The sequence below is a fragment of the Botryllus schlosseri genome, chromosome 1 (assembly GCF_051294905.1).
Source record: "Botryllus schlosseri isolate E-star chromosome 1, Bs_hap1, whole genome shotgun sequence".
Lineage (NCBI taxonomy): Eukaryota > Metazoa > Chordata > Ascidiacea > Stolidobranchia > Styelidae > Botryllus > Botryllus schlosseri.
Window position 1 is genome coordinate 14,570,358 of NC_137236.1, and position 12,509 is coordinate 14,582,866.

General features: G+C 38.9%; 1 non-coding gene across 1 annotated transcript; it reads right to left on the reverse strand.

The window, feature by feature from the left end:
- Window positions 1-4,319: 4,319 nt before the first annotated feature.
- Window positions 4,320-4,392, reverse strand: Trnar-ucg (transfer RNA arginine (anticodon UCG)). Its single transcript has one exon. It is a non-coding gene; the product is annotated as a tRNA-Arg (tRNA).
- Window positions 4,393-12,509: the final 8,117 nt, after the last annotated feature.

Here is a 12,509-nt window from a genome sequence, read left to right on the forward strand (position 1 = left end):
CTAACATCAAAATAACGACTCCTAGTCAAACATAAATTGCAATAAGTCCAATATCACTCAGCGTATAACCCCATGCAAACTGCATGGTGCGTTAAATGCTTGAATGTATGAAGAGCTATAACATAAAGACATTATAGTATGTTATAGTAGTGATATGCATTTTCGGTTTATTTAAATGTATAGCACTCCATAATACAGGGTTGTAATGACTCGAGTCACGATTTTCGGATGACTCGACTCGACTCGACTCATTTTATCAAAATACGGAAATGACTCGACTCGACTCGAGTCAATCTGTGTATTGACTCGACTTGGACTCGAGTCATTGCGCATGACTCGAAGCAAGTCATTGACTCGAGATTCTGACGGCGAAGACCGACATTTCATTGTAATTTCAAAGCCAACACACTATTGGGATTTCGTTTGTTGGTACTGGTGCTTAAAAATGCGACCAGAAACTGCTAATAGTTAGGAAAATTGATATATTATAAATGTGAACCATTCAATATCACCAAACAGAGTTAAAAAAGTGGGTTTAGGAAGATATTAACTGGAAATTGAGCAGTCAACACAATGACTTGGACTCGGACTCGAGTCATAATACCATGACTCGGACTCGATCCTCTGTTCGCTGACTTGGACTCGGACTTGACTCGGTGGGAATTGAAAATGACTCGACTTGACTCGAGTCAAAAATATAAAAGTGAGATTGACTTGTGACCCGGAGCCTTGTGACTTGGTTACAACCTTGCCATAATATGTGCCTATCAATGCTAAAATAACCGATATAGAATCTATAGAGGTCTATGCGCAATTGCGCATGCTTTTGAATTAGCTGGATGCAGGGTTGTAATGACTCGAGTCATGACTCGACTCGAGTCAGACTCGAGTCACGATTTTTTTATGACTCGACTTGACTCGAGTCATTTTCTTGAAATGGGAAAATGACTCGACTCGACTCGAGTCAATATTTGGATTGACTCGACTTGTACTCGAGTCATTACGCATGACTCGACCCAAGTCATTGACTCGACTTATTTTATATGACTTGAAGATCAAGAAATTCGCGAATCATAATGGCTAGATCAACGCATCCGACGAATTCTGCCGACATCGCTATTTGTCACCACTGCTTTCGTTGCACTTGTCTGATATCAGATATGCCGCCGTAAAAACAACAGAAAATGTTTCATAGTAGCAATGCATTGTTCAAAATCGTCCAGTGATGAAGAGGTAATAGATCCTCCGCAATTAAAGTACTCAAGACTTTTCAATTATAGCCTACAAGCAAACAATTGAATCAAAGTTCAATTAAAGCCAATGAAATGACTCAGATGGTGAAGAGACTGATAAGCTCATGTGTAGATTTGAAGGCCATGATTCTTTGCATTTTTGGGCGACTAGAGAATGAGTATTCAGTGCTCTTCAGTGTGGTTCAAAAATGCTTGTCAATTCCTGCATCTAGTGCACTTGTGGAACGTGTATTCACTATTCAGTAGATGTGGATTCATTATACGGCCATGCCACATTATGCCACATTAGTATTTTTGAGGTGTAACTCATTGATTTGATCTGCTGTCTGTGAAAACACGCCATGCTCCTCGTCCATTTGACGTTTTGTTAGGTATGTGCATTGTGCACGTGAGTAATAATGAATGGCTAATGTTGTGTGATGTTTGTACAATATGGCTGTTCTAAAATAACTTCTTTTTTATTTTACTGGGTGGTTACTTGATAAAATTGTTATGTTGCAAGGAACACTAAATCTGGCTTAATTTGAAAAAAGTGGAATCAATGATGTGAGAGGAGAATATTTTGGATTTGAAAATAAATGGAGTATTTTAGTGAGAAATTCTTTCATATAATATAGTTAGCCTACATAGTAGTAAGCCGACTATTTTTTCATATCCAAAACATTCTACTCTAATAACTTCACTTTTTCTAGTTGGAATTGAGTCAAATTTCCTATGAATCATATTTTTACACAATGTAACAATATCATGAGATAGCCGGTAAAATTCGAAAATCTCTATTTGTAATTAGTCTAAAATTTTCTTTCATAGCATTGCTTTCTACTGGTTGGAATTGAGCCAAATTTGATTTTTTAGGCAATCTAGCAATTTTAAGAAGTAGCCGGAAAATTTGAAAAAATGTTTTTGAACAGCCCCATTGTACAATTATTTATCCAATGCTGTAACTGCGATGTAGTCTGTAATGCAATTGGGAAAACCTTTAGTATAATCAAAAGGTATCTGTTCTGTTGTCACTGCACAATGCACATAGTTGTATGCACGCTTTTACAGCATGCTGGCCTGTTGTAAATACCTCTACATAAACATGCATCCATTGATTCTCTATCAACTAGTATCTTGAATTGAATTTGTTGGTTCTCTATCAGGTAGTATGTAGACGTGAATTCGTTGGTTATTCGTGAGCTATCGTCGATGTGCTCATAATAAAATCTGAATGCTTGTATTGGTGATGCATCAGACTGACAAGAGAGATATTTGATTTTAAGTTCTAAGATTAGTAAAGTTATCTTTAGCATCGGTAAATGAGGCCAGGGCCTGTGTGCCAAGACTCTGATAGGGACAAAATGAGCATGTTTCGCAAACAGGGAATTCGATATCACCCAAGCAGGATTGAAAACATGAATTGAACATGACTTCAATACTGTGACTTGGACTCGACTCGAGTCATAACACCATGACTCGGACTTGACCCTTCAAACGGTGACTTGGACTCGGACTCGAGTCTGTGATGAATTGAAAATGACTCGACTCGACTCGAGTCAAAACCACAAAAGTATGATTGACTCGTGACTCGGAACCATGTGACTTGGTTACAACCCTGGCTGGATGATGAGATCCAGAGGGAGGCTAGCTATCTTTAAATGTCGTTATAAATACCCTAGGCGAGTGTTTACATGCGCTCCATACGTACTCTGAACGTTGGAATGCAGCTCCTGCATCCAAAAAAGTTGGGAACCACTGGTATATACGCAGGTACCGTACTTTGCTGCTAGCTATATCTCTGGGTTACGGTGTAGGTTAGGTAATAATGTATAGGAGACGGCAATATTTAGTATTTGCAAGTGGATATTCGGGACAAATCAAATGTCCAGCTCTTGGTTTAGTGGAAATCATTAATCCGAAAACCATTTCCTTCGTGAACAAAACCAAATCGACGTTATCACGCATACACACGTCGACATAGTTGAACTCCAACGACATTGCTGGCTCTTCGGATTTGATAGGGTAGCGTTATCTCCTAAAGTCGTGTTCAATATATATATTTAACGGTTACTATGGGGCTTATTTAGCCAAGCGGCTAATTTTTTAAACGCTGGAATCGCTTTAAATAATATCCACAAATTCATCATAAATATTAACTGCTATCCACCTGAAATCGTCCACATATTTGCGAATTGGTAGACTTGGCGATTGATTTGATATGGACGGGTACAGGTTGGAAAGCTCCGTTTTCAATTAAGCAATCTGCTTTGGTGTAGAAGTTACAATTCAAATTGAACATGAAATCGGTTGAGAATATGGAATGCCTCATCGTAATTGCATTTTATATGTCCACTGTCTATATGACTGACTCTTGTTAGTTTACGCTTCGCAAGCACGCTATACAACATAAATTAGACATATATCCAAAAAGAGAGCACTTCAAATCATCATCCTCAGGAGGCAGTATTGCACATGGAGATGGTGCAAGAATGGTTGAAGTCCAACTTCGCCTATTGCGATTTTAAAAGTCTTTTCAGGTCAGGTCTTATTAACTAGTTTGATACAATACAACTATCGGATCAAACTCCTCGGGTATATAGACAGGGAATTATATACTGGTATTTCTGTTAATAAATCGGAATGAAGCGCTGCCATGAAAGAAAATAGCAACAATTATCATAAACAGAAGAAATATTGTGTTATGGACTTTCGGATTTGTCAATCGAGCTTGATTAAGCAAAACATTGAAACCGATTATAGATGGATTAGATATGCTTGAGTTTCTATCCGCATTACAATTATTTCGAGTCTTGGCACCCCGAGCAGGCACAAAGATCTCAGCGCGTTGAAGAATAAGCTGTTTCCTCCGATATTGCTTCCAAATAACTTGCTAACATGCAACACGAACTGGAAAAGTTTAGTTATACGGACAATATACATGATTCAATTATTTCGAACTAGCGTACTCTCTTTACTCCTACGCGGGTTCACTGGATTGCTACGATCATTTCTAAACATGGCAAAAAATTACCACGAAATAAATAGTACATTTTCAACAGACTTGTTCAAAATAAAATCATAACGTGATCCCGAAGGGACTCGAACCCTCAATCTTCTGATTCGAAGTCAGACGCCTTATCCATTAGGCCACGAGACCCGCTTGCGATACCTGATCGATTCTAATAATTTTCTAAATTTCGACTCCAACTGCTGCTCTTGTCTCCATGCAATTTTAATCGTAGGAGCAACACTGGTCATCCCTCAATCCTATCTCGATTTACCACATGGAAGCTGATTCACATCTTCTTCATTTTTATCCCATGCGAAACACTTTGAGCCCCGGCACGACTGCAGTCAGTTCCAATAGGCCTAGCATCGCTCATTCTAGCATCAATTTCGTACTCGACCACAACTCTGAATTTGCGGTGTGCGACACTTGATTCCGGCCCCGGTATAAGTATATTAGGGCCTATGCGTAGCAGTGTTGGGATGAATCGAGTAATTACTTTACTCGAGTCAGACTCGAATGAACTTTTTCATATGGCTTGACTTGACACGGGTCACTTTGCAAAAAACACTTGACTTGAGTTGTGGATGTGGATTGGCACGTGACCCGGAGAAAAATTTACGAGTCAATTTCAAGTCAATAAGTAGGCTAATGAGTGTGGAGAAAATCACTGTATATTGCAAATGTTGAGATTGTTTGCGATACGCTGGTGTAGCCTGGTGGCAAGCGGACTCGGCCCATCGGCCGTATGTTTGAAACCCCTGGTATAGGAGGCTAATCACAATTATAACCCTAACTGAGTATATATGGCATACATGTGTAAAACGAGTGCAGTGCAGCAGCGCGCATGTAGTAGAGTACAACGTGTAGTTTATTAAACGACGGCAATAGGTTGTTGTTGTTGTTGTTTATTTAAAAAAAAGATTTGCTGCTTATCGCCTGACGTTCTTTTGCACCACGTTCAATAACAACACTGGTCCACACGAGTTTTGCGCCAGGACTTCTTTGGGTCAAAAATAACTAATTTTGGGGCGCTAAATACGAATCTGCCGCTATTTTTGCTCTATCAAATCACGTTTTTGAGATATTATATATGTTGAATATGTTGAATATTTCTACTTTCTCGAGGTTCCCAAGTAGATTTTAGCTACTTGCAGTACTTACTGAGGTGTTAATGTTTTATGACTACTTCAACATATACCTGAACAGTATTCTGTATAAACTAAATTGGTTTTTGTAAAGTAGAAAGTAGTTCGGGGATAATATTGCACCACTGACATGAGTTAAATTGTCATAAGTAACGCGTGAAATAACTTCTGAATCACGGTAACTGAATACATTTTTTCGAAGATTCTACCCATGGGTGGTGTCATTAAAGTCATTTTGCGTTAGCTGCGACGATACATCTTACGATTTCGTATGTAGCCAACTCCGACTAACTGTTAAAAGTATGCGACCACCCACCCCCGTCCAAATAATATACTTGAATATTTACTGACTTTTAGTAATTCTCAAACTTCTCATTTCGTCTTACACTTGAAATAGTTTTCACTTGTCCAACATGTACAACTTCTACTTGTAATTGAGTAGAAATAAAAGGCGTTACTTGTGTTACTTGAGTACCAACGCCGATCACTTCGACCAACTCTAGTTCATAGTATAATATTACGGCAAATCAGAAACCGCAAAAATGTAAAGCTTTTGGTATTTAGAACTGGCGTTTGATCATGCAAAACGCTAACAAAAAGTATCGAAACCATTTAAAAACATCACTATAAATTAACCAATGATCATCTTTGGCTCTGTTCCATCATGGAACTCATGGCATTTGGTGTAGGCCACAGAATGTCCTATGTCGAGACAGACGACTGTCCTAGAACCGATGCATATTTGTTTCTTTTGTGAAGTAACACTCACCTCAGGTTTCGTGTTGAGATGTCAGTAAGCAGTCTCCATTTATCGGGTTGTCTATAATAGCCAATGCAAAAGAAACTCATTATTATCATGGCAATAAACCAAAAGAAAAACGGTTCAGAAACAGATTTCCTCGATTCCGATAAAATGTGACAGTATATATGGAAACAGGAGAAGAAGAAGAATGAGCATAATAAGTATACATGCGGAGATTAATAAGGATAAATTCTTTCAAGTTATCATGATAAGTGCTTTTTTTTCTTTGGAAAAGCAGACATCCTGTTTCTTTTGCTGCTTTAAAACAAGCTTAAAGAGCCCCATATTTGGGTCATATACCGGAGTGAAAAATTCTCTTCTACATAATATACCAACAATACAATGTTTATTGTTTGCAATGGATGCAATGGATTGGCCGATTAAGTCTGCAAGACTGTTGTATAAAAATAGATAACGTAGGGAACTAAATTAAGTACAGAGCTACTAATCACAATCTTTAAACGAAGAGTGGTATATTATATATAATGATATTTGATCTGTTGCTGTTATACGCTCACCGTAATGTCACTAACGAAAGCCGAAATTCGATTAATTTATGAATATGAGTAAAATATAAACCGAATAAATCTGACGTGATAGATAAATTCTGAGCACAGAATCGGATTCAGCAACCTAATTTTAGCCTAAATCAATCAATAAAATTTTAGGAGCATTTTTTTAAAAAAATTTGTAGACCATGGTGCAGTGTAGTTTTATGGGTTCGACACAGCTTCTGATTGAACGAAGATAGAGAATCACTGGATTCAAGTTCACCGAAAACTCACTCATTCTGTACTACAACAGCCCAGGTTTCATGATAGATGATTTTAAAAACAATATTTGATCTGCTGCTGTTGTATGCTGACAATCGTTGAGGTATATTTTCCATCTGAACAAGTCACACACAATGTACAATGCGATAAGACACAATGCGATGTAATGAACAGATAGGAGGATGTCGAACGACACGCAGTTGCGATCCTTATACTCTAACATCCACCTCGGCCTAGAGCGCCCGATGTCACAGTTCTTTTCGGTGTTGATCTTTTTGAAGCCGCGGCCCTTTCTACTACTTCTTTCCATTCCTTGTGAGTGCATTCTTTCGTCGGGTCTTTTTCTGTGCTTTTTTGTCGCCGTAAGAGCGACGGCGGTGGGAGAGGAGCCCAGATAAACCTTCGACGGGAATCGGACCGGGGCCGCCAGATTGTTATGCGCTTATCGTCACCACTACGCTAAGTCCCCCGTTGCAGTTACACGAAAACACAAATTCAAAAACATAAGAAGTTATTTGAGGATCATGGAGTAAATCGGCAATACCAAAATTCACTTTCAATTGAGCACGTTTATCTATACGAAATTTCCGATGACAGCATATTTTGGACAACATATAATAAAGTGGTCGACGGTTTCAGGGTGGATGCAGTAACTATAACAAGGAGATTATACTATTCCAATTTTAGACACATGGGCGTTTAATCGGCAATGTCCAGATTTCAGACGGAAAATGATGTCATCTATGAGCCGGCTTCCACGAGTACGGGGAGAATCACAAACCGAGGAGTTAAAGGTTCTATATTGAAGTCCTTTTTCGGATATACGGTATTCCTAATCCCACAACGTCATGCAGTGACGACGAGCTTCTTGTTCCGAGAGCATCAGTAAAACCCAATAATTCGGCGGGGTGTCAGAGACAGTTTTCGCGAATTTGTCCGCTTTTTCTTTGCCGGAAATGCCACGACAATAGGTGTTTGAGTCTGGGTTACTTGTTAACTACGCCCGGAGGCTGCTATGGCCACATCAAAGAGAGACTGAACCACGAACATTGAAAATGAATTGTCATGTCTGTTATAAGATTGAATTCATATTTCACTACAGCTACACGATTCATTTCAGCCAGAGTCAGCTTCTACTGTTAGTTTTCTTTATTCTTAATCAGCAATCATCCATATCCGTGTACATCGCTCTATATTTGTGTCGCGAATAAGATTTTTATATCAGCATGAGCAATTAAAGACATAAACTATGATAGTTCCAATTTGGCAAAACACTGATTTAAGCACCAAACACTATTTTAGATTTTCAACAGGTGAACACGACCAATATGAATATGATTATGACGTTATATTCGCAATTCCAGAAGTGTATGAATATTTGAATGCCACCACCCACCAATGAAATCATGCATAAACATTGCGTGACTAACTTTCTTGTACCAGTACACTTACGCCATGTTAAGAAAACATGTTGTATTTCAGAGGTATTACCGTTATGATGAAATGGAGTACACTGCTAACGTATATGCCTCATATAGATCAGTTTTCATTCTTTAAAACCAGTCAAAGCTCTTCCCAGTTTACTCCACAACTTACAATATGTCGACCATCGAAATGTTCGTCGTTCTCGAGTATTATTAGAATAGATATGCAAGTTGTGTTTCAGTAATAGTTTCATCAACTGCTTGTTTCTGGGCCGGTCGCATAGGAATATATGAGCCAACTGAGGCGGTTTCAAGTTGCTTTTGAACGCAGCTAACCACTCTGAATATTGCTAATGGAATGCGCGACTATGAAATTATGAATATTTCTCTGTGTCCAGTCCAGTTTATTTCGAGATATATGCAAGTCTTATAGACTGTTGATGAGCCAGCAATTTCAGATAGTCTGTAAAATGCCGTTTGTTTCATATGGATTCTAAATGCCGATATAATGTGTCTCCTGCCTTAGCCCCAGCATGATACGCATATATGACAGACAGAAATGCAGCCACGATTCATTGGCGATTTACTTAAATAACACGCTATTGCCACTGTGCGTTTGTCGATGAGAATTATGATCTCGACACCATTTTACACATTGGAAGGCAGTAAACCTCGATTGGTCATGGCAATTTCGTAGCATATGAAACATGTTGTATGAAGCTAAGCATGTTGGTGGAAATGACATATCTGTGAAGTCGATCGACTCACAGCATTGTCACAAAGTGCAATGAAATAGGTCTGGTCAAAGAATGCTTAATGTGATGTAGAAGAGACACTACATTCTTTTGTAGTCGCATAAAGGGCACAATATAGGAACTTTCCACATATTATATACGGTTGTAACGTCATAATGAGTGATACTAGAATACTCGACTCGACGCCTAACTTCGCTCGATTTTTTCTGGTTCGGGATATACGGTGAGATAGCATCACGGATCACGGACCTCACTTCTAATCCCCGTCCTATTTGTTATTCTGACTGCGCATATGACAACAGCTTAATTTCCATGAGCACCCATGCACTGTAAGTCTAGCAAGCGAACGCATCATTTTCCGGTACATTAACTGAGGTAAATATGCACGTAAATTTTCATATTGATAAGTGTCATTTGTTTGCTTGTTTGTGGTATTGATGGCGTTTGTCGACTACAACGGTCATTCACACCAGGCCCATATTTCTTATATATGGATTCTGTAGCTTCCTACTTGTAGCACGGCCCACTTTCTAGGCTTTTGTAGGACACCGCTTACGTGGATGAGATGGCAAGGTGTAGTCTAGAGATTAACCTTCAACACTTAGGTTGCAACTCTGGAGTCGACCTCGGTCGGACCCCCACAACCCGTTTGTGATGTAGCTGTGGATTAATAAATCACTACGCTATCTCGTCAAGGCTAGTTCTAGTCTTCTTGTGGTCTTTCAATTTCTTATTCTGACTACACATATGACAACAGCTCCATTTCCGAGAGAACACATACTGTAAGTTTAGTAAGCGAACGCATCATTTGCCGATAGATTTACTGACGTAAATTTGTCATAATGATGAGTGTCATTCTTAATCGATTACAATATGATTGGGTGTTACTTCATTCAGAAGTTGCATTGGTGTCGCAATCTTGCTTCACACCAAAATGTGACTAACTCTTTCGGTTTCAGACACGACATTAAGGGGGGTGATCGGAGACACATGAAATCACCCACTCGGCTGTAAAAGTTATCAAACGGTTTCACGGAAGAAATAATCAGTACATCTGAACTGACCATCATTTGGTCGCAAAGTTTCAGGCATTACAGTTCGCGGATAAGCATTCGGATGAGACAGGATGACGAGAGAAGGTCAAAGTGTATGAGTTTGATGTTACTGATTTTCTAAACTTGATTTGATTTCGAATACGGAATTACTCGTGATATTGAGGTTCAAAGGAACTTTCGGATATATATTTACCTTCGTCGCTTACGGACTTGGATCTAGGAATGACGGGAATGTATTTTGAAATATGAAACTGAATTATGGAACATGAACTTGATCAACGCATATATAATCCGATAAATTCTGGCACGAGAAGGGCGGTTTGTGTGCCCTGCTGATCGGGAACACGACATTGTGTTTGTTGGGACATGAGCTATTCGACATGACTATGTAGGGTTCACTTCGAACAGTTGTACGACTTGTACTAGGAGCCTCCTCGCCGTGGCATCCGCGTGTAGGTGAACAGTGGCATCTCTGCTTTGAAGTATACGGACATACGGTACTATAATAGCAGCGCAATTTGTAAATAAACAGTTACACGCACGACACAACACGCACTAATGAGAATTTTGTAGGTTATAGAGGAAATGTATTTGTCTGCATAAAATACGTTTGTTCAACTGAATAAGAGTAGACTCCAAAACTTTTAAATGAAACAAAGATCCGCCAAAACAAGTTCATATCAAAGCACTGTGAATTTCCATAATCATGAGAATGGTTAACGTCTGTATGCACCAAGCTTTAGTCGTCTTGTACTATACCACTGCCCATGCGATTAGCAAAACGATTTTCCTTTTTCCAGTAACTCAAAACATCACAGACCGTGCTCTCACGCTCTGCTGCGAAATGTCCTTCCCATCCACTTTGTAATATATTATCTTTGGTTAGATCTGAAGCAACCAGTCTTTTGTCTTGATGTGGTTAAGAGCATGAAAGTGAACAAGCCTGTGCTAACTATATCTCTTTTCCTTCGCTGTTGTGATCGAAACCAGAATGCTGTTTGCAGACTACAAACTACTATGCCAGCATGGCTATTATTTGTCACAATAATTACTATGACTGTTCCGTGTAAGTATTGCGACAGCGGCATTGGCACTGGATTTCCCCGCTCGAGAGATATATTCTTATTAACCCGCTGCAAAATGCGCAGATAGAGAGGCATTTTCAGAATAACAGTAAATTAGATTAGAAATAAAATTAGGGTATAAAACATTTAACAAGGAACATTTTACAAATTAGATTGAATTAGAATTAAAGCATGAAAACAATTCGCAAATTAGATTAGAATTAGATTAGTGGCATTTCATAGTCCTAATTTAGTGAAAATATACTAATAAAATTATCTAGTTGTCCAAGTCTGCCTACGTGCATACTTTCGTACGTTCCTACTTGGATGCATAATGTGGATAAAAATGTTGTACTCGATTTACCCCGCGGTATAGTCTGAGGTAGGGGCTGGTTTCGTGTGCCGTGGGTGTATATACACACCCGTATATCAGGAGTGTTAAATGGGAGGAAATACACACTCCTTTCGCTAAGAGTACAGGTGGTGGACTATATACGACAGTGGTTCTCAACCAGGGGTCCACGCAGCATTTTCAAGTGGTCCGCGAAACCTTTGAAGTTGTAAAGTGATTGAAAACCCAATTTCCATTTTTTTTAATTAGGAAAAGCATTATTGCTGAAACTTTAGGACTCACATCATTAATGTGGTCGTCTGAGATGAAATATCCGACTGTGCAAACACATTTTAATTGTTAAATTACAAATAGCCTGCCGATGCAAACATATTCCTGTTTAGATCTGTTTTGTTGGGGTTTGTGTTTTGTATTTGGAGTTGTCCGTTACAGCAAATTAGTAAACAGTCGTTTGAAATAGGAATTCGTGAATAGTTTTCCTAATCTGACCCAATGAAAGAATAGAAATCTCGCCAAGAAATCCATTTTCTCCTATGATATAACCACTAAATATCTCCAAGATGAGATGCTGGATAGAAATAACTAGGCTGGACGTTATATGTTCATTAAAAACTCACACCAAAACCGTCGTCGGAAGCGTTACGCGTAAATATTACATTAGCCACCAATATATCTTTGTGGAAGTGGATTTCCGGCACTCGTTCATATCCAATCGAAGACGCGGATTTTCAAGACAATTAATACAGCTGCAAAATTCGTTTCGAAGTAATAAAAGTATCCCCAATTTCTACATATACTGTGATTTTATTTTCAAAAAAAGTCATTTTGTGGCAGCTTGTCACTATAGCCTACAATCAATATTTGCACGAGACAGAGAACGGTTGCACGATGATT